Raw genomic sequence first — 24,791 nt, 5'->3', positions numbered from 1 at the left:
ACCTTTATAGAACCCCCCCCTTAATATCTCCTGCAGGGCTGATTTCATGATTACAAAATTGTTCAATGACTGGCGATTCTGGAAGGTCTTTATTTCTCCATCAATTCTGAATGACAGCCTTGCTGGATAAAAGATCCTTGGCTGCATGTTTTTCTCTGAAAGAGCTTTAAAAATGCCCCCCCCCCCAACCCTTTCTCTCATTCCAGGTCTGTGTAGACAGGTCTGACGTAATTCTGATAACTTTGCCTCGGTACGTGAGAAATTTCTATTCCCTGGCCATTTTCAATACTGTATCCTTGGATCTAATATTTGTGAATTGCACTATGACATGACGTGGTATCATAGGTTTGTTATGGTTGAGCTTGGGAGGGGTCCTCTCTGCCTCTTGGACATGAATGTTTGTTTCCCTTGCTAGATTAGGGAAGTTTTCAGCTACAATTTGTTCAAATATCTCTTCTAGATATCTGTTTTTCTCCACCCCCTCGGGTTTGCCGATGATTCTGTATTGGAACATTTCATTGAGTCAGTAATCTCCCATAACCTACATTCATGAGCATGGATTTTTTTAAGTCCATATTCTATTTTAGCTTTCTCTTTTACTAACCCATCCTCCAATTTGCTGATACGTTCTTCTGCCTCATTCACCCTGGCCATCAGAGCCTCTAGTTTTGACTGCATTTGGCTCATAGAATTTTTAATTTCTGCCAGATTCGCTCTCATTTCCACCTTTAGAGAATCTATATTCTCATTAACATTTTCGTTAATACTTTTTTCAAGTCTACACATCATCTTGACCATTGTTACTCTGAATTCCATTTCTGATAATTTGGTTATATCCATACCCATTAGTTCTGTGGCAGAGGCCACAGATTCATTGTCTTTTCTTTGCTTGGGGGGATTTCTCCTTCTCATCATTCTGATGATGAGAGGTTGCAGGATTGTCCAGAGCCCAAATTATCGACCGGGACCCAGGTAGTGCACACTTGTTTTATAGGGACCTTGGGGATGTGGGCTTCTTGATTTTTCAGCCTGCCTTCTGGGGGAGTGGCCTGTCCTGCCGATACTCAGGCAAACCTGTTTGGGTAGAGTCTCTGTGTCCCCTGTGAGGGGGGATGGGCTTGGGCACACTGTGAACTGGTATTTCCAGGCTTTTGTTCTCTGGCGGCTTTCCCTGGCAGTTTGCTGTGCCTCTTCTGAGAGTCAGAGCAGCAGTAGCCAAATCTAAGCCTCTGTCTCAGAACAGAGAGATTGCGGACCGTTCTCTACTGATGTTCTGGCCACTTTAACTCTGTTTCTGTTGGTGCTGCTCAACCCTGCAGCATCCCAGGATGTTCACCCCTCACCTGGTGTTCCAGCCCTCACTTCCAGGGCTGGCGCATCTCTGTCCTTTGTGTTTCTATCACCGCCAGCCTCCAGCCACAAGCTGCCAGTCACCCCTGCGCGTTCCGGAGCTCCCGGTCTCAGTCTGGTTCCAGTGAGCGCACCGGAGCTCCTTTTCAGTCTGGTCGCATGCTTTCCCCGGCTCAAGGTCTCAGTCTGCTCTCTCACAGGTGCTGGTCTGCGGGTGGCTACCGCTTCCCAGCGCCCAAACACAGAGGCTCCCTCCCCCTTCCGTTTATCTTCCGATATCTGTGCCGGGTTTCACAGCTCCAAGTTTCGTACCTCAATACTCAGCACTGGAGATGTTCATTTGTAGAGATCCAGGTGTATCTTCCTGCATCTCAGGCTGATTCCATGGATATTCAGGCTGGTCTGGTACCTATCCAACTCGTCTCAGGGGACTGGCTGAAAAAGGGGTCCCCTAGTCCTCTGCCATCTTAACTCCTCTCCGGATAAAGCTTAATTAGTGGAACGTATATAATATATCATGTTATTCTTCAGAAAAGCAATAACTTTCCAGAGTTCTCCACCTTCTAGGAGACCATAAACAGATGTTTTATTGTGTGTGAACCATATATCATGACTCTCTGTCAAGTCGTTATCATCATCCAATAATCTGAGTTTAAAGAGCAATGCTTTAAAAAAGGGACCATCATCAGGAATAGGCATATGAATTACTCCATTGAAGACTTTGGCTCATTTTCCAAGAATGCGATACCATCTGGAGAATCTGTTGGTGCCACAAAATGGAGATCCTGGTTCATGGCTATGAGTCACACTGACCACTGAGACAAGATAAGCTGCTCAAGCATCAGCTCATCCCTGAGGTCACCATGGAAAAAGGGCACAGACTGGCCTCCTCAGATGGACTATTACCAGAAGACCCCAGGCTCACCCAACTTGAGCCACCTTCTACCCCACCACAAATAGGGCTGGCTTAGCAGAGGCTAACTCCTTTAGATGAAATTACTAAAACCTCTGAGTCTTCCCTGTCAACACATGCCACCAAAGTTCTGTGAATCCTCACCTAGAATCTCAAGAAACATCCTTCCCCAACAACCCCAGTAGTTTCTTCCTATATAGTCTACTTCTTGGACAATGACCCAGAAGGATCATGGTTCTTCACTTGCGCCAGCAAGGAGACTTTCTGCAGTGTGCCTGTTACTGACTTCCCTCTACTTCCTCCCAGCAGCTAACTGCATGCACCTCCACTTTGCTCTGCCCTTTTTTTAATTGGCTTGTTTGTTTTTATGGTATTGTGTATAAGTTCTTTATATATTTTGGATATTAATCCCTTATCAGATATAACATTTGCAAATATCATCTCATGTTCAGTAAGTTGCCTTTTTGTTTTATTGATGGTTTCTTTCACAGTACAATAGCTTTTTATTTTGATGTAATCCCAATAGTTTATTTTTCCTTTTATTTCCCTTGCCTCAGGAAACATATCCAAAAAATATTGCTATGGCTGATAGCAGAGAATCTCTGTCTGTATTATCTTTTAAAATTTTTATGGTTTCAGGTCTCATATTTAGGTCTTTAATCCATTAGTTTATTTTTGTGTTTGGTGTTAGAATGCGGTCTGGTTTCATTCTTTTGCATGTAGCTGCTCAAGTTTTCTAGCACCACTTATTAAAAAGACTGTGTTTTTCCCATTGTATATTCTTGCCTCCTTTGACATAGATTAACTACCATATAAACGTGGGCTTATTTCTGGGCTCTCTATTCTGTTCTATTGATCTATGTGTCTATCTTTGTGCCAGTCTCATACTGTTTTGATTACTACAGCTTTGTAGCATATCTTGAAAGTGGAATTGTAATACCTTTAGCTTTGTTGTTCTTTCTCAAGATTGCACTGGCTATTTGGGGTCTTTCATGGTTTCATATAAATTTAGTATTATATTCTACTTTTGTGAAAAGTGCTGTTGGTATTTTGGTAGGGATTACATTGAATCTGTAAATTGCTTTGGTTAATGTGGACATTTTAACAATACTAATTCTTTGTGATTTACTTTAATAATATTTTCTGAATTATTAGCTGTAACTATATGTAGACATAGAAATGAATTAATTTATAAGGTTATTAATATGAGGTAAAGAAATAAGGCGTTATTATTATTGTTATTATTATTTGGCTTGCTGTGTCAGACTTGGAAAAGCAGGAACACTACTCACACTATCTCATCCTAGAAGGAACTTCTGTCCAACTACAATTTATTAAAATCTGCAGTGCTTAGAATTTTAGGGTACACCTACATTTTAGAGCAGCAGCTATGCTCTTGTAAAAGAGGTGCCCAGCCAATGGCTGACCACAAAAGTAGTAAAATGATTTAGCCATTTCTACCCAACAAAGGGATTTCTTTAACATGCTGTATTTGCTCTGGGAAATTTCCATTTGGCTGGCTCATATGTTGTCATGTTGGAATCACAGTCTGATTATTTGCCCTGCACAATCCTACCCGTTTCCCCTTTTTTCTTTCAAAGTGTTACTTTTCAAAATACCTTTTGCAATTCTAATTCCCTTTCAGTATCTGCTCCAGGAGAACCCAAACTGCACCACTTGAATTAGAAGGAAAGCAGAGTCAATATAGAAAGGTTTCAGGAGTCAGTATGGCTCCGGTGGCAGATGATGAGGGAGTGGAGAGCAGAACAGCATTATCAGAAAGCTAACCCATGAACAGGAAATATCTCTTCTGGTTTGTGCATGTGATCCTTTGGGTTCTGAATTGACACCTTATGTCTCAAAAATGATTCACACAATTGTAACCAGGACACAAAAATTAATAGATTCAGAGATGACATAAACTTAAGCCACTCACAGACATTTTGATATTGAAGTAAACTTATAGAAAATAAACAATCTGAAATTCTCAGAATGTGGATGCTAAAACCACCTTTATCTTTTGCTTGTAATCCTTTAAGACCCAACGTAATAGACTGCTTTTTATCATTTTTAAGTCTAGAAATAAGAATTTATATTCATTTTGATATATAAAATTGTGAGCATTAAAATATGATGTTCATAAATTATTCAAATCTAGAAAATTTTCCTCACTAAGTAATATATCATAATATCAGGAGTACTTTTTTTCTAACCCACTTGCATCTTCCTTGTCAAACCCTGAAATGCAGCACCCTCCGCTCTAGGAAACTAAGACTCATTTTGTGGAATAAAAGATATATTGCTTATGTGTGAAGCAATTGTATAAAAACAGGTAGAAAAAAGAGAAACACTTCTCATTATGTAATCATTCTAGGAAATAGAAAATCAAACACAGGAATATAGTTCATGTTGGAGTTGCAGGAATGAGAAGTAAAAGGAATACTAGGATTAAGAATATTAGGAAAGAATTAAAAACATAAGGAGAAAAACGGAAATAACTCAGTGGACTTAAAATTCCCAGATGTAAAATGATGCTCTACAGTGTTGTTACTATAGGATTTAGCGATATATTGTGATTGAAATTAATAAATAGCTGGCACATAGAAGAAAATATTTTATATTGGGTAAAATAAAAATAAAATAAATAAAATAAAGTAAAATAAAATAAAATGAAAACGGAGGGGCAAAGGGAGAGGGAGAGAGAGAATCTTATACAGGCTCCACGGTAAGTGCAGAACCTGAAGCAGGGCTTGATCTCATGACCCTGAGATTTTGACTTGAGCCAAAATCAAGAGTCAGATGCTTAACTGACTGAGCCATCCAGGTGCCCCAGTCACACAGCTTCTAAACTAAATACATAATTTAAACATATACAGTAATTCTATACAATAAAACGTGTGGCCACTCAGATTTATGTGAATAAAACAGCTATATGTAGAGCAAAATAAGTTATGATTTCATCAACTATAAATGTTTTTAGTATACATGTGCCATATAATGAAAAAGGTAAATAAAAGGACAAGCTATAGGCTGGGAGAGAATATTTGCCTATCTCTTATCTGGCAAAGGACTTGTGTTCAGAACATACTAAAAATTCTCAAAATGAAACAATGAAAAACCAAAAAAACAATAAAAATATGAGCAAAAAACTGAACAAACACTTCACCAAGGAAAAGAAATGAATGGGAAAAAAGTACATGAAAATGTATAAAAAATCATTAGTGATTAGGGAAGTACAACTTAAAACCACAATGAGCTACCACTATTTACCAATTAAAATGGCTCAAATAAGGGGCATCTGGGTGGCTCAGTTGGTTGGGCAGCCTACTCCTGGTTTTGGCCAGGTCACGACCTCAGGGTCCTGAGATCAAACCCATATGGGGCTCTGCACTCAGCAGGAACTCTGCTTGAGGATTCCCTCTCTCCCTTTGCCCCTCGCCCACTCATGCACACCCGTGGGCTCTCTTTCTTTAAAATAAATAAATAAATCTTTAAATAAATAAATAAAATGGATAAAACAAAAACAAAACAAAAGCTTAACAATACAAAATATTACCAAGTGCTGGCAAGGATATAGAGCAACTATATCTCATACATTTTTGGTCAGAATGAAAAATGGTACAGTCAATTTGGAAATCAGTTTGATAGTTTCTTGTAAAGCCAAACATATACCTACATATAACTGAGAATCCCAACTAGATTTTTAAAAAAAATCATGTCATGCAAAAACTTGCACATGAATGTTTACAGAACCATTATTTAATCTTCAAAAACTGGAGGTAAGCTAGATATTCTTCAAGAAGTAAATGGATAAGCTATTCATTCAGTGGGATACTATTTAGGAATAAAAAGGAACAAAATATTGGCACAACCCATGACATGGAATAACTACAAATTATGTTATGCTAAGTTAAAGAAGCCAATCTTAAAAGGCCAAATACAATATGATTCCAGTTTTACAAATTTCTGGAAAAGATAATTCTCTATAAAGATGGAAAACATATCAGTGTTCTAAGGGGCTGGGGTGAAGGGAGGGTTTGTCTACATGAGGGGATTTTTTGGGTGATGGAATTTTGCTGTATTCTGATTATGGGGATGGACACATGAATCTTTGCATAATGTTAAAACTCAAAGAATTAGAAACCAACCCCCATAAAGAAACTGCATTATTTTTAACTAAAAATTATAAAAATATATTTTAAGGAATTTGATTATGAAATTAACATGTTTATGGCACAAAACATTGTTCTATGCTCTTTTGTGAAAAGTATGTCTGCTAGAAAATAAATTTGTATTTTTTAATGTTATTATTTTATATGTGCAAGATAGGACTGGTATTCTGCATTAGCTTTCCCAGCTCTAAATTCAGCCTATGTAGAAATTAATGTGTTTTGGAAGGAAAAAATTGCACAGATGTCATTTTCCTCAAAAGCAGGCAAATTATGAATGTAAATAATGCACTGTTTTGGTTTTGAGCTTCCAGAATCACTTGGAATCTGAGATATTGAAATGTCAACAAATTTTAGACCATTTTCTGCCATAAATGGAGATGAATAGATTGATAGCCACTTGTCTTATTTGTAACTTGCATTAATTTTTCTATAAAAATATTTAAGAATAAAATTTGGCAGAGTTTCCTTATCTATTATTATAGTACCATTATGTTATTATGAAAAAGCACAATCCAAACATAAACATTAGTTTTATGTCACATTTCTTTATCTTTTATGTCACTTTTACTATGCAATATTCATTACATAGGAATGTGAAGATGAAAAGTTAAGTCAGAATAGGATTATATTAAAATAAAAATTCTTGGAAGCTTCTGGGTAAAAAGTCAATTTGAGTATAGATGTGTTCCCTAAGATATTCATTAAATGATTATACACATACTAATGTCTATACAAACATGTAGATGAGATCAATAACAAGCATCAACATTTTACAAGCTATTACACTGGTACCAAGCAATGTACCTACCAGGTGTCACAAAATTTGGTCAACACTTAGTTTGTATATCCCTTGACTTGGCTATCTATTGATAGCCAACGTGAATGGTAGACTGAAGAATTGGGGCAGCACATAGCTAATAGTCATTCCTTACATTATCAAATTCTTCCATTATCCCACTGATCAAAAATAAAATTTTAAAGAAATCATTAATATCATAGAACTATCTCATTAATTATCAAGTCTATATCCCTTACTATTGCCATGAATTCTCCAGGCCATCAAAAAGCCAAGTATATTTTGTGAACAAGATAAAACATCTTATAACTATTACATGCAGTACCTAAAATTATCACTTGCTTATAAATGTTAATACTTTAAATGGTGTAAATGGATAACATACTGCTTGTCTAAGGAAAATATTTAATTTAGACATGCACAGAAAAATGATCTTGGACTTTTAGACTTCTAAGAATAAATTACTCTTGTTTATTGGCCACCAAGTCTATATATAGCATTCTGCTATAGCAGCCCAGATCTACCAATGTTATTGAAACCCAAGTTTGGCTGTTGTCACTCAAAAGGCCAGTCCTCAAGAAATGAATTTTGATTGGAAAAAACTTTGAGCCTTATTCAGGAGGCTGGCAATCTGATGAGAAGGCGGACTCTTGTTCAAAAGCCAACTCCAAGGTTTCCTGCCTGGCCCAGAGTTTTTTTAAGGGGTTAAATCAGTTAAGGGAGACAGTAGTCTGTGACATTTCTTGATTACATGAAGTCTCGATGATGCCAATTACACAGTTATCTTACAGTGCTCAGAGGTTATGAAAGAAGGTCTGGTGCCTTGGTACCCAGTGGCTGTGCAAGAGTATTTTTTTTTAAGTATTTTTTTGATTGATTGATTGATTTAGAGAGGAGGGACAGAGGGAGAGGGAGAGGATCTCAAGTGGACTCCGCACTAAGCATGGAGCCCCACACAGGGCTCGATCTCATGACTCCTGAACCAGGACCTGAGCTGAAACCAAGAGTGGGTAGCTTAAACCGGCTGAGTCACCCAGGCACTCCAAGAGTATTCTGTTCTTTCTGGAAAAGAGGGCAAGGTCTCTAGATGTGAAAAGGAAGGTCAGTAAAGTCATTTGTGTGACCTTAAAAAAGAAAAACATTTTGCTAAAAAAGTGCTGGACTAATTGGAAAGCTGAGGCTGCTTCAAACAGACTTGCTGCCCTCTCTGGCCTGGGGAAGTTCTGGTCCTTCATTCCCCAATACCAGTGGTCTGCAGATCTCAAAGAAAGTAAATTAATTTTGTTACAGATCAAGGGCCTTAGGTCAGCAAGCAAGGAGTGTGTCAACTTGAAGCAAGTTAACCCTTAAGGCCAGTTGTAGTGCTGTTAAACCAAAACATTTTATAATATTCCTTTTCATGTGTGGAGAATTGACCACTCTCTGCATATATTGAACAAATTCTCCTTAAGTCATTCTTTGTTCACTTTTTACCCCTTACCCACAAAATCAGAGGAGAAAATAAAACAAAATTATCAACTACATATATGGATAAAGTACACATTTCCGTTTCTTTTGTGTAAATATCATATAACATGCTTAAGGGTACCTATTTTGACAATAATGGAAGATAGTTTTGCAATAGTGTTTTAAAATTTAGAAAATTTCTTATGCTCATTTATTTATTTTTCCTATTAAAGCAAATTCTTTTTAGGGAAGGGTTATAGAATAATGGTTGGGGCAGAAAAACTGCATTTAGGTTTTAGCTCTACTATGTTGCAAATATGTACTTAAACAGGATAATTTATTGGAAAGAAATCCAGTTGTGTTCCAAATGAAAATTCAGAAGAAACTTCATAAATATCTAAAAATGCAAGAAAATGACCATATCAGCTCTGTATTCTGTATCAGTTTGCAAGCTGTTTTATTTTTCTTCAGCAATCAAAACAGTACTTAGTTGAAATGCATAACAAAATTTGAAAACCATAGCTTTGCATGTTTGTTCCGTCTCCGGTTACGAATGTAACACTTTTGAATGTTCCAGAATGGCAGTCTTAAAATGAAAGGAAAAGAATATACTTGCACAGCACATTTGGCTCTAAAATCTGATTTCTGAAAGCTCTTGATGGCCTTTCCAAGAGTATTAAGGTTATGTTTGCCTGATAAGGAAAACAGCCAGTCACTTTAGTCAACAATCTAGTTATCAGATATCCCGGCGGGGGGAGGGGGGTTGCATTCATAAATGCTTTCCTCCTCAAAATTTTTCTTTGCCATAATAAATAGGGATTCTGAATTTTGAGAAACCTATTTAATCTAAGAAGTAGAATTCATATATTTACTTGGTAAATTGCAATTTAAAATAGTATTTGCAACAGGATAGAGGATAATCTTTGGTATACTTTTAAAACCAATTTGATATCTCAGCCCAAACTAGATTTTCATCAATTAATGACTTGGAGAATATTTATATTTATCACATTGGCTCTATAATTTAGGTCATGAGAGAAAGTTCTCCTGGGATGCAATAAAACTTATGATTAGGGGAGAATACAGTATGCTCTTGATCATTTTCCAAGTCTGACTTTCACTCTAAATACGTGAAATTTGAAAATTTACTGAAATTCTCTAAGATTTTGTAAGGATAGCGGAGAAATAGCAACTATGTCTTAGTACAGAGTAAACTGAGAATGTCCCTTCTTCCTGTCCTCCCTGGATTCCTTCCTCTCTTAAACAATTTCTACTTCAACCAAGAGAACTGAGGTGTGTGTGGTGGGCGGCGGGTTGGGGGATGTTTTGGTTTTTTCCCTCTCACTGCTGAAATTGCCTGCACAGAGCTCTCACCGAGAAACTCTTGGAGACCTGTAAATATTACGTTTTTTTCAGTGTTTTTTTTTTTTTTCAACCTCTAGTCAAGCATCACCATAACTTTTTTAACAGAGAGACCATGTTGTTCTCAGTCCTGGCTCCTTCGCCTTAATACATTGGCTGATGTTATGCCCAAATCCTCAGGAGCACCCTTTGTACCTGTCCAGCTCCCATCCAGCATTTTACATATCCACCAATTCTTTCTATTTTCTCCTGGAGAAAGTTATTCTCTGCTGGAGGACTACAGCCGCTCTTCCTAAGCTCTGTCAGGTAAATTAGAAGCCTTTCAGTAAACTAGCCAGTTTATAAATCAAATATATACTGTTCTTGGTTTATTATCCTTTCATGAAAGCTCCATCTCAGGTGATGAATCCTCGTATTTAATGTTTGTACTTCAAGAAGCTACATGCTGCACCATGGGTCTGTATAGAGCTCTATCATCATGGTTTCTGAGAGACCAGGAACATGTGTTATACTTTATTCTCCTCTAAATGCTGATTGCAGATTCTACCGTCTCTAGTCTGCACTAATCCCAGAGCTACTAACACAAAACCCAAGAGGCATTGATTTGCTATATTTTAACTCTTGGCTCATTCCACCCAATGATGCTGAAATATGTAAACAAATTTTATTGACAAAATGGGCAAATAGAAGCAAATTCAATGATGAGGAAGCGAAGAAAAAAATAGAATTATGTATATGAAATGAACTCAGAGACAAAAATCAATTGATGAGTAAAGCAGCACATTAGTCACAAAGGAATACAAATTTTGTAAATTCGCAATATATTTAAAAAGATCACTCAATACAATTGAGAAAAACAAAAAGACTTGAAAAATGAAACAACAGTTAAATGACTATGGATTAAAGGACAGTTAAAGGACTATGGATTAAAAGGCCTGAAAACAGCAGCAAGTCAGTGGAATGTTCTGAGAATGTCCCACACTGATAAAAGATATAAAACCACAGCTAAAAGATAAACACATACCAGAAAGTTTAAAAAAAAATCACTTACTTTATATACAAATTCTAGCTGAAATTGCAGCAAAACAAAGCCAAAATGATGGATTAAAAGCAGCCAGGGAGGGGTGCCTGGGTGCTCAGTCTGTTAAGCATCTACCTTTGGCTTAGTTCATGACTCCATCCCCTGGGGTGGAGTCCCACAACAGGCTCCCTGCTCAGCGAAGGGTCTGCTTCTCCCTCTGCCTCTCCCCCTGCTCATCCTTTCTCTCTCTCTGTCAAATAAATAAATAAAAATCTTTAAAAAAAAATAAAAAATAAAAGCAGCCAGGGAAAAAGGAAAATGTACTATAAGAAAAAAAATATGACAAGAAGTTTTTCAAAAGCAATATATGTAAGATTTTTTAAAATGGAATAATAATTTTAAAGAGCTGAGAGATTATGCTGACAAACTAGATTGTTCTGCACAGGAAATTATTTTTTCATAATAAGGGTAAAATATATTGCAAATAACCCAAACTTTTTTTTAATCAAGATAACATTAAACAAGAGATTCTGAAGAATGCGCTTTAATAAGAATCAACATATTTGAAAAATAAAATCTGAGAAATTATAGAGAAACACATTGGAAAAACAGTACACAAGTTTAAATATACATTTACTGAATAACACAACATTTATGCAAATGATGATGATCAGGAAGATGAGGAATATGATGATGATACTTAAAATAGTAATGAAGAATAATAAATAAAACTGAAATGTTGTGTAACAAAAACATGCAACCTTTTTGGAGGTAATTAGGCTTTTTAAGTCTTTTTAAGTCTTTTTAATTTGGAGGAATGACAATAGTGATTTTGAATTAATCAATTTTTAAAATATCAGCTATGCTTAATTTTAAGGGTAACAATTAAAATTTAATTTCAAACAAATTGGGGGAAGTAAACAATATGGAGATAGTTATAAATAAAGGTTTAGATATACGTTATAATAACAAGATAGTATTTATTCAAAACACTGGTTTACTGAACTGTTAAAAATCATGCCTAATTCACCATGTTAACATATTGGAGAAGGTAATTCATACGGTCACCTCAATAACTCAAGACAAAGTATTTTATAAAATCTAATACACTTTTATTATCCCAAATATAAAAACTAGTGGTAGAAGTTCCATATCCTCATAAATTCATTTGGCAAAACAGCCAAATTCTTAGAAGTAATAGGAGAGATTTTTACTAGTTTTATGTAAAATAAATATACAAAAATCAGTATCATGTCTGTACACATGTAAAAAACAATTAACAGCATAATTTAAATGAAAAAATGCTTATAATATCAATAATAGTTCAGAGTGCCTGAGAGTATTTCTAACAAAATGTATTTAGAAACTTTAAACATTATATTATGACATTTTATGGTGTGATTTTGTAAATAAGCTAACTTGTTGAAATATAAATAATACTCATGAATAGAAAACATGTCAGTCCTTCCCAAATTGAACTATGGATTCGATTAGTTCTAACGAAAATCTCAATGTATTTTGTTGCATGGAATAAAACATATCTGACAAAATAATTCTAGCATATATATAAATGAGTAAATAATTCAGAATTGTCAATACATAACTAAAGAAAATCAAAGAGGGAGACTTTCCTTTCCAGATGTCAATGGTTATAATAAAACCATATTAATTAGAACAATATGGTATTGATAGACAAAAAGAAACATAAAACAATGGAAAGAATACAGTGCTTAAAAACAGACTAGACCATATGAAGAAATAATATATTGGTCAGAGGTAGTACAATTAAATGGAGAAAGGATCTTAAGAAATAGAGAAAGATTAAATTGTTCCAAAATTTAAAAAGAATTGGGTGTTTATCTCACAGTACACACAGTAAACTTAAATATGACAAGCAAAATTACAAACATTTTAAAACGCATTACACTAATTTGTAGAGTTGGGTAAAGACAGGTGTTTATAGAAGACATTAAAAATAACTGCAAGAGAAACAATTTATTAATATGGAAATCTTAAAATTAAGGTTCTAGAACAACATAAATGAAATAGGTCAGTCACAATGGGAGTAAATGACATTTCCATAGAGGTAAAATACCATGTTTCTGAAAGTTGAGGCATATCCCTGTACTTAGGATATTGTTACCAATTTTCATGGCACAGGTTCTTTAAAATATTCCAGGAGGAAGCTTTGCAGAACAAAATTCTGATATTATTTACCCTCTCTCTCCTTCATTCTGCTGTCTGACTTAGTCCTCAGAATTAAGGCAAGATATTTTAGTTATCAGTGTACATGTCCTGAAATGTGTAAAACTAGTGAGGAATATAATGGGAATAACTTCTTTGGGAAAAAGAGCAGGAATAGCTGGTGTTCGATCTGATCATAAAAGTAACTGAGTTTGAGATATGTCTCAAGAGGTGATGAAAAGCAAGAGGGCATTTTAACATTCTTATTCTGTAGATAAGCCTTAGCCTGTATAAGAATTTATGTTCCTCATCAGGTCAGGGTGGGACCTGGAAGGAGCAGCATTTTATTTTTGTATGAGTTTTTCCTAAAATCAATCAGAATAGTGAGGTTCTTTTTAAAACACAATATCTGGAAATTATTTTGGAATCATAACACTTTTCTTGCTTGACTCAATGACCAAAAATATAACATTATCTATGATTTTTGTATATTTTAATTTATATTACAGTAATTAGCTGAGTTGAAACTTTTGCTTCTCTTTTCACACAAAGACTAGCATATATTTTTCTTTTCATTGTCGTAAGGAGATATAGGGACAATTCTAAAATATGACCAAAATTACTATTTGGCACCTCTCTACTGCCAGTTCTCCAGTTCATAATCCAGTGTGTCTTGCCTGGAATACCCATAAAGTTCTGTGCAATTTCTTTTTCCTGTCTCTCCCATAGGCTCTGATATTTCAGTTCCCAAACAATCAAACAGCACCAAAGAAAACAAAATTGCCAGTGTCTTTTTGTAATACCCCAATTTTATTTTCCTGATATTTAATTTTCTGCTTGAACTAACCCCACTCAACTTTCTCAGCCTTATCTTTTTCTAATCCCTTTAATGAGACACAAGACCTGTCCAAACTAAGGATTTTTTTTTAACACATGCTTATACCTTCAGATCTTCATTATTTCTACAAAGATGCTCCTCAGTCTTGACTCACCTCCTTTGTTCCACATTCCGCTTGCACTTTAGAGTCTCTCTCAACTGGTACAAAATATTTCTTGATCTCTCAAGACCTGTGCTAAAGCATTTTCTCCCTTTTCCAAATAAATAATGACTCTTATATTTAACTCTTTATGACCTATATTTTTCAATCCTGTGTTATATTTATGTCTGTATCTTATTCAACGTTTTAGGTTTTAAAAACTTAGAAAGGTTATTGTATCTGAATACCATTTATATTCACCATATAAATACTTTTTTATAATTATTATGGTTCTAATAAGCATAGAAGTCAAATTTTTACCTTAAATCAAGATTGAAAGCCTTTTTTTCTTTTCAAATTTGAAGAAAATAATTGAAAACCAAATGAAAGAGATAACTTAAAATGTCTCCTTTGATTTATCTCAAATATGGAAAAGAATAAAGGTTCACCAGATGACAAAAGAATAAAGTTAATAATATATAATTTTAAAACATAATAAATAAATATGATCACTACTTGTTAATTATAAAAGCAAACTGAGCATGATTTTATGTGAATGCAAGATAAACATTTTGTTTCCTCATATCTAACCCTTTTTTCAGTGTATTATAAAGCAATGGAAGCAGCAAGATTTAACTATGATCAAATTTACTTTGTGTTATACAGTGAATTTCAGTCCATACAAGACAGAGAATGGTAATTTATTTCTGTAGTGATGAGTAAATACAAATGATTTAATCATAAAATATGGTTGACAAATAATACAGTTTACTTTTCCTAGTTACTTGCTTGACTCCTTAGTGAAGATCAGACTGCATTGTTCTTATAATATACTAGACCTTTGTTGATAGTTCTTATATGTCTGTCAGCAGGAATCAGGAGAAAGATCCTCATCTGTATACTGTTACTGATTTTGTAGATTCAGGAATTCTCACTGAGTTTTTTAGATTGTGAACATTGAAGTGTTTTAAATGTAACATTGTACTGGCTACGTATCCTTTTATTTTCAAAAATAAAAATTTGAATAGAACCAAAGTGGGCAAAACCAGAGAATATAACTCACTATGTGGTTCTGAGGGTAGATTACAGAAACTAGTTTATCTCCACTTTGTTTTTCTTCCCTTGAAGCTCTTCTGTGTAATCCTGTTGTGGAAACATGGTGGCAACACAACCAAAATATTTTTAAAATAATTTATGTCAAAGCCTCCCATAGTAAATAACTAGATGTGATTCTGTTTGCCTGCATTAGTCATAAGTTGTCTGAATATATGTTAGTGGAACATCTGCTTTCACTTCAGTCCCTTGATCAACCAATTTTCTGGCTGAAAGAATGCAGCATGAATAGCCACACTGAACAAGCTAATGGTCTTCATGGACAGTAGTTCTGTCCATCACTACCAGTAATACATCCCCAGTCTGCCACCAACATCTTCATTATCTGATACTATTCTTCTCTTCACCATTATATTAAATGTGCTGAGTTCTTCTGAGTATGTTGTAATCATCTTCTAAGTGTACATACACCATTCAATCTATTGCTAAAAGCCTGAGAATATTACTTTCAGAAAGTATAAAGCCTAATTTGACCATGAATTTGCTGTTACCCTAAGAGGCAATAAAAATTCTCCCATTTCTCTGTTCATATTAGCAACATTTCTAATTTGTGATATTTTTTTTCTGAAAAATCATGCAGAATACATCCAGTCTGTGATTATCATATGAGTATCATCCATAAAACTAAGATTTTTTCAATCTCCTTAATTCCCCACTTCTTTAGAATTTTAACATATGTATAGATTTTTGTTATGTTTATTCTTTAAAAGCATAACACTTCTAGATAACTATTATGCACTTCTATAATAATACTAATTAGTGTGAAATGAATAAATAATATTACATGTTCTGAATTCTGTTAAATCTATAGTTTAATTCTAAGAGTGGCTTATCCAGGAATTCAAAACATCAATTTATTTAAAAAAAATCTGATCTAGCTGTGCATTCATCTTTACCTGTACCAACCTACATACACAGATTGTTTGGGGCAGGACACGGGCTTTTATATCCTTTGACCAAATCCCCTCCAAACCCGTGCATTCCCTTACTCAAAAAATATTTTGAAAAGCTTGTCTAATATCAATATTACAACCTCTACTTTTTTATTGCTTGTGTTTTCTTGGTATAATTCTGTCCACCCCTTTAGCCGTGACGAGTCTCTCTATTTTAGGTAAGTATCTTATAGAAAACAAACTAAATTTTGATTAGTGAGCAAATCCAAAAGCAGAAGACTTAAAGTCCATCTATAAATATTGATATGATTGTTATACTTAGTTCCATATTTTCATGAGATTTTAAGTTACTTTTGTGTGTGTATTAAATGTATCTTTCTATATATAGTGTGCTTTCTCGGCTCTTTTGTACTAATTCTGATATTTATGCGGATTTTGCTTTTGTTCAAATTATCATGCTGCAATAATATATTTCATTATAGCCTTAAGCTGCTATTTATGTGGAATTCTACATATCTTTGACTTTCACTCATTACTGATGCAATCATCAAGGAGGTTATTTTACATTCTCACATTTTATTTATTTCTACTTATATGAACTTATAAAATTTAAATAGCATTAGTTCATTTTGTTCCCACTCTGATTCCAATAACTACAATTAAATACGTTTAGCGCTGAGCAATGTTCTTCACTACAGTCTTACCTCTAGTTGATTCTTCAGAAAGGACTCATTACTACATTCTTGAAAATTCAATTATTCTCATATTCTTGATAGTTGAACTAACTACAGCTTGTCTGAATTATCAAATGTTTTTTTTTTCCCTTCTTTGTGGATCTTAAAATACTATTTCACTGTTGTCTTATTTTGTGTGTTGTCAAGAAGCTGCTGTTGACCTGATTTTCTTTAGAAGTGACTTGATCATTTTGCCTGGAGGTTTTGCATCCTTTTTCCCTATGAATTATAGTACAACAGTGTTATATGTTCTAAAATTCTCAGTCATGTACAATTTTTCATATACATAATGAAACTTTCAATATATGGATAAAAACTATAAGTAATAGTTTTAAATATTATTTCTATCCCTTTGTTTTGTTTGTTCTTTGAGAACTCGATTTCACATTGGATTAGATTACAGTTAGGTTTAGGGTTATAGTTAAGGTGTTCTAAATATTTCACTTTCTCATTTTTTAGCACATTATATTGTTTTGATTCTCTTCACAGTTTTGTTTCTTTTCATAGTAACACTTAATTGTTTCCTGGCTTTCTTGCAATTCCATCTTCTTCTTCTTTTTTTTTTTTTTTTTGATTTGGTGAGTTTCTCAGTGAATTTTCTGAATTCTCTTCTCACATTTTATGTCTTTCTTTTAAAAATTCTATTGTGAGTTTTAAAAATTGCTGATTCATCATGTACAATTACTACATACAGTTGTATTGTATGTACAATACATTCATTGTACGTGTTGCTACAATTGTTAATTTAAAGATATTTCATTTATCTTGGAGGGATTTTTTTTAATAGTTTTACCTGCCAGCTTAGTATTTTCATCATGTGGAAATCTTGTTTATCACTTTCTGTATTGTTTTATGCTAACTTTTCAGATATGACTTCTGACTTTTTTTTATTATGTTAAGTGTTTTGAGAGGCAGTAACCCTTATCTCTATGGACCTGAGGTGTTTCATTATTTTACTATGTCTCCTACTGTTAGTAAAATGAAGTGCATTTTTTTCAATAAAATATTCCATTTAAAACAACTATGGTTTTCAGATGCTCTTGTTACTGTAGGACTCTTATTTTTACTACTTTATTCTTTTTTTTTTTTTTTTGTATCCTACACAAAATCAACAATGTATGCCTCTCCTTTCAACTTGTTTTCCTCTCCATCGGCACCGCCTCTCTGAACACAGGCACCGTGGAGAACCTATTTCAATTTCCCAGCAGCCAGCGCTCTGCTCTACGAAGTCTCCCTCCCATTCTCATTGTTTTCCTCTTTCAGTAAGACTCTCCTCTGGGTGATATTATCTGCACCTGCCCCCAATAGAACTCTACTGCACTCTTCCTTTTCAGTCCAGATTCTTTGCTCTGCTACAGACTCCTGAGTCTGCTCCTCTGGTTTCCAGAAATTTGTTAAATCACTTGGGTCACTGGATTCTGTATCCTACTTCTTTCCTACATGTGGATTGTGAGTGGTTTTATTTGCTCTTTTTGTTGGACTCTGTAGTTTACAAGGACATGTATAGAGATTTAACTTATTTCACCACCATCCCAGGAAAACACCTATCCATCACTGTAGTTGTTCCAAGGAGGGGGAAGGATGTCTTAATAATTTTATAAGGACTAAAAATGATTTATGTAATTGAAAAATATAGTTTTTTTAAATGAAAAATATGAAAGGGACGTTGTTTCAACCCCCGTATTATTGTCTTTTAAATCTGTTGCTATACACAGTTGTTTCTGCTTACATGTCAAATATTTTTATTTCAGATATAACATGATGTTTTTGCATTACTTTCATATTGTAAACTAATCCGTTGTTCTAGAGAAGTTGATATATTGCCTATGAAGGGAGCAGAATTTGCTACCGTAAATTACATCTCTTTGTCATAGGATTATTTTAGGCTGATTATTTTTAAGAAACAGCTACATAGGAAAAGCTCTGAAAACTGAGTAGAAGTTACCCTTTTATAAGAGGCATTTACATTTATAAGGGAAATCTCCATTTCCCCTCTCTGTACCAGGAAGAAGGGGATGACTAAATCTCTAGAAACTCTTTATCAGTGAAGAAGGCACTGACCTAAATCTGAGTAACAACCTAGCCCATGTTTACTGTGCTTTTCCTGATAGCCTCCCATAACTGGGTCTCAACTTCCCAATATCTTCTTTTGTCTTTAGCTGTAGATGGTATTTAAGGTGGTCGCTTGGGACATTTCTGGGAGTTACTCAAGTTTTCCTGGGTATCTCCGACATAGACAGAAGGTATACATGTTATTAAACCTCTGTTTTTCTCCTGTTAATCTGTCTTTTGACACGGGGGGGTCTCAGCCAAGAACCTAGAAAGGTAAAATGAAAGAAGTTTTTCGTCCCCTATACCTGCAACTCTGTATAGTCACTGATTTTTTTATCCTCAAAAATTTTTTCTCTTATGGAGTCCTTTCACCTTCTTGCCTTTGTTAAAAAATATATATATATTAGTAAATAAAAAAATAAAAATAAAAAAGACAACAGAAACAAAATAGAGTTACTTGTGTTAAGCCCTGTGTCAGCAAACCAGGACTTAATACCTGACCTAATTGCAGTTTCAGCCCCTGAAAGGAATAAAGCCTTTAACCAGTTAGTCTGGAATTATCTGGTCAAAACTAGAGAGGTCATCTGGGAGAGACCCTATAAAGGGAATGTGACATTGCCTGAAAGATTTGATATAGCTTCCTTGTCCCACCTCCTTTCTGCTTATAAAAGCCTTCCATTTTGCACATCTTGTCAGAAGTCCTTTCTGATAGATAGGATGCTGCCCCATTTGAGAATTATTAAATGAAGCCAATATGATTCAAAAATACTCAGTCGAATTTTGTTTTTTAAACACCTTTATTAAGTGTATGTGCAATTAATATCTTCCATTTCATATAAAATGATGTGGATTATTTTTCTTTTATGATAAATATTTCACAGAATAATGTTTAGTAATATAATTTTTTTGAGGAAAGTGAATAAAATTATAATGTACTAGTTTACTCAGCTGAATTCTAGCAATTTTTCCTTATCTATTAAAAATAAGTAATATTCTGAGTAGCAACACATGTCCATAGAAAGATGCACATGGACACACATGCAAAAGCTTTTTGTATATGCTTAATTTATCATAATCAATGTAAAATTATTATTGTAGTAGTAGTAGTAATAGCACATAGTAAAGTTTTTCTAACAATGCCACCAGTTATTATTTGATTTCAAAGAAATACCATTAATAAGAGTATAAAAAACCCAATTAAACTAATTTATTTTATACAGATTATGTAATGTACATTAATCAACATTTAAGGGTACAAAAGGTAATATAACCCCACACTTATTTCTAGCACATAAATTAATACTTCAAGTTATAAGTAGTGTCATTATTTTTTTGAGATTCTACACATCAACAAATACCCTAGAAATTTACTACACTTAGAATGTAGTTCCAGTATTTCCTAAAAATACCAATTTTTTTGTGTGTTATTGAATGAGCCAGAATTGGGACTGTTAAGAGGTAATCTGAGCAATATTAAAATTTTTAAGAGTTTATTTGAGCAAAAATCAATTCTGTCGGGCAGTGCCAAACCAGAAGTGGCTAGGATGATATGCCAATAGATGTTGGGGAGAGACTGTTACAGACAAAAGTCAGAAACAAAGTAAAGCGATCATTAATTTACTACAGCTTAACACCTACTTGGCTGTGATTGGTTGTCCTTAGCATTTTAAATCTGCAGCCTTGCGACATTTACAGGTTTAGATTTTGGCTTGCTTACCTAGGTCGCCACGGCATTAGAGGCAATGTGGTCTATTGGCCTTCTTGCTTAATTAAACAGAACTCACTTTTTGTTAAAGGGAACTTTTAACTCAGAATTCTTTCTACTAAACCATCTGTCACATACATCAATGATATTTAACTACAAATTTCCCTCCTAATTCATAAAGGTAATGTCCCATATTTAAACATTCTGCAGAATGCATCCATATCTATATCTATATATCTAACTCATAGAGAAAATTGAAAGTTAGCTAACCAATAATATTTTCACCACGCACAGAAGTCTGTGGAAAATAATATTGTTTTATTTGCTATCATATACCTTGCATGACACAAAGAACCTGGTATTCAACATTCAAAAACCAGAAGTTGAATTAGGTGAATATATTTATAAATTAAAGATTTGGGAATATGTGTATAAACTAATTAACTTTATTAAGAGTATTTGAAGGAAGAATAGTGATAGAAAGTAGAGTTGGCTCTAAATTAGGGGGGCCCAGTCACAGATCAAACTCTGTGGCCAGCTTGCTGAGTGAATTCAAAAAAAGCCATTTATTGGGGCGCCTGGGTGGCGCAGTCGTTAAGCGTCTGCCCTCGGCTCAGGGCATGATCCCGGCGTTCTGGGATCGAGCCCCGCATCAGGCTCCTCCGCTGGGAGCCTGCTTCTTCCTCTCCCACTCTCCCTGCTTGTGTTCCCTCTCTCGCTGGCTGTCTCTCTCTGTCAAATAAATAAATAAAATCTTTAAAAAAAAAAAGCCATTTATTATCCTTTTATTTTCTGAAATGTGAAGTCACAGTGTTTCTTTAAATGCAAGTGAAATTTTTACGGAGCGTCTTCTTTAGGTGATATACTTCCAGTGTTATATAAAGGGCCAAAGATGGCTTCTGTATATTGGCTCGTAAGTTTTATATTTCTTCACAACACACTGACTACTCTTAGCTCAAAAGCTCACTGGTACAAAGTTTTTACACAAGTATTTGTTTTAAATAAAGTCCAAATAAGCATATTTTTAGCCAATAAGAAATTGATTGTTCTTCTTGACCTACAAAATTGTGCACAGAATCTGCTAGGCATTGATAACACTCATGCCATAAAGACCCACAAACCACTGCTACCTTCAAGTGTCCTCTGACTCAAGGAAGGCCTATCATGCTGCCCCGTGACATCACCTAGGTACATAAGGTCCCTTTTCCATCCCCTTCTTGCCCAGAGTTCCCTTGACCTCCTCACCTTCTGTGTGGTGGCCCTTGCTGTAGCTTCTGAACAGTTTGGTGCTAGAAGAATTTCCTCCAAGCAAACCCATGCCGGCGTCACCTAAGAAAGTTTGTGTGTGTGCTACTGCCACCTTGTGGTCATTTCTGTTTTTTTTATCAACTCTAAAATCCCAAGAGCCTTTAATGAATGTCACTAGGGTTAACCAGAATAGTTTTTCTTATAACTACATATACTTCTTTTTCTCAAAAGAATAGCATCAACTGAGTGCTTCATTTTCTGTAGGTCAGTCAAATATATAGTGCCAGTCTATAAAATTTAGAAATCTAAAATACAAGAATAAAAAATTGATCACTCCATTGTTAAGATTAAACCACTATGTTAGTCATTAAACATACAAAATAACTGATGTGTTAAAAACCTCACTTTGATATATCTAGCAAACGATTTATGAAAACATCATGGCACTTTGATCTGCCACAATCAAGGAAGAAAGCATTCCAAATCTTTGCCATTAGTCAGCATTGTAAGCTTAGAAAAGGGGGGTGATTTTAAGTTTTGGAGTTAAAAATGGCATGTCATGTTAATATACATATAGCTATTAGCTAGTGAAACTCATTAGAAATTTTTGTTTAATCTTATGAAATTGATATCATCACCTTAGCATTATTCATATAAATTAATTGGATTTCATTATGTATTTGATGTTAAAAACTTATTTTAAAAAAATGTTTGATTGATGTATATTTAATAGTCACAGCTTACAACTAAAATTTTCCTTGTGGTTGTTTTCATTGTTTCAGAAATGATTTCCCAGTAAGATATAAGATTTTTTTTTTTCTATATTGAACCTTATAAAGATTTAAGTATCTATATTCAACTAGATCTTCTATACTGGTCATTTTCTAAAGTGTGTGGTAAAATATGCATTACGTAAAAGGGGCCATTTTCACCATTTTTTAGTGTATAGTTCAGTGACTTTAGTACATTCACATTGTTGCGCAATTACCATCACAATCCATCTCCAGAATTTTTCATCTTCCCAAATTGAAACTCTATTACCATTAAAAACAAAAATAAAAACAAAAACAAAAATTTTCAATCCCTATTTCCTCCAGTCTCTGGCAGCTACCATTCTACTTTCTGTCACTATGAATTTGGCTACTCTAAGTATCTCATATAAGTGTATCATACATTTATAAAGAGATGTCTCTGTTTGACTCCAGTTAACATGACCTACTCCCTCAGAGTGACCATCGGGCCCACTCCAGTCATGACTTTATATCTACCATTACGATGTCAGCATTGAGCACTGCTTGGAAGCTTGGAAGCACTGCTTTCCATGCTTCATGGAAAATGCTTCAACTAAGTGCTGAATTTAACCAATCTGGTAGAATTCTAAGATGTTAGCTCAGGCCACAAATCCTGTTTCGTTATAACACTATAAAGCACCGTAAAAGCTTTGAATGCTCTTTGACATGTCAAGGGGTGGGCTAATGTTCTCCCAACCCTGAGGCTAAAAGCCCACTGCCCAAGAGTCGGGCTTCCTTTATCATGTGTGAGATGCAGTCTACTAGACACAGTGTAATGTTTTGGAATGCAAAGAAAACTGGAAACCCACACGCCTGTGATTTATCTTGGCCTCTGAGTTTCAAGCTCCGGAAATACTGATCCAATAGACCTGATATGTGCACTGTTGAATACTCTGTCTTTGACTTCTCTAAATGTATATTGACTGTCTTCAAATGATCTGTAGTCTAGAATATCTTACGTTAAAAAAAACTATTAAAAAAGTGAATTTTGATATTATATACTTATATAAAATATTTGCTGCAAAATACTTGGTTTCTATAAAAATATATGTAGAAATTCAAATAAAGTAGATTTTTAAGTTCCCTGCTGATAAATGATGAGTCTACCAATTTTATAATTAAAAAAGTCTTCTCTTCATTTTTAGAGCATAGTCTTAAAATTGTTACTATGGAAATCAGTTAACTTTTCTATTTCTTTTCTTAAATGTTAAATGGAGTTTCCCAAGCAAAAGATTTCCTTTACTGTCGATAACTGACTTCCAGTTTAATCTGAAGCTCAAAGCATTTGGATTGACTGTCTGAGTATAACATTCCCAGCAGCTTTATCTTTTATATACTTCCTATCTCTTTGTGGAACAGCAGTACACCACAGTAAGATGGAAGCCTTCTGGGTAAACCCTAATGTTGTTTTGAAAGATATATTTACGTAGCATTATAATATCTTTTATTCCTTGTAACCATTAACAATATTGGACTTAAATATCATTAACTTAAAAATAAGTACTTTAGAATTATTTGCTTCTTATGGAACTGGAATTGGAATTTTCCCAGTTTATTATGTAATTGGATACATCATATTTCAAAAAGCAAAATAATATGACACTCACATAATAGTGGTAGAATGAGAAAACTACTTACCAATAAATATTTTCTTTCTTCAAACTCCAAGTTTATCTTTATTTTTTTTTTATTAATAATGATTTTTTATTATATTATGTTAGTCACCATACAGTACATCCCCGGTTTTCGATGTAAGGCTCGATGATTCATTAGTTGTGTATAACACCCAGTGCACCATGCAATACGTGCCCTCCTTACTACCCATCACCGGCCTATCCCATTCCCCCACCCCCCTCCCCTCTGAGGCCCTCAGTTTTTTTCTCATAGTCCATAGTCTCTCATGTTTCATTCCCCCTTCTGATTACCCCCCCTTTCTTTATCCCTTTCTTCCCCTACTGATCATTCTAGTTCTTATGTTCCATAGATGAGAGAAATCATATGATAGTTGTCTTTCTCTGCTTGACTTATTTCACT

General features: G+C 34.5%; 1 pseudogene; it reads right to left on the bottom strand.

Moving 5' to 3' along the window:
* Window positions 1–22,036, bottom strand: part of LOC103664870 — a 27,298-nt pseudogene extending 5,262 nt beyond the window's left edge.
* Window positions 22,037–24,791: the final 2,755 nt, after the last annotated feature.

This window comes from Ursus maritimus, unplaced genomic scaffold (genome assembly GCF_017311325.1).
Source record: "Ursus maritimus isolate PB19 unplaced genomic scaffold, ASM1731132v1 scaffold_15, whole genome shotgun sequence".
NCBI lineage: Eukaryota > Metazoa > Chordata > Mammalia > Carnivora > Ursidae > Ursus > Ursus maritimus.
Note: the sequence above shows the minus strand (reverse complement) of the source record. Positions and strands in the feature narration are given on the sequence as shown.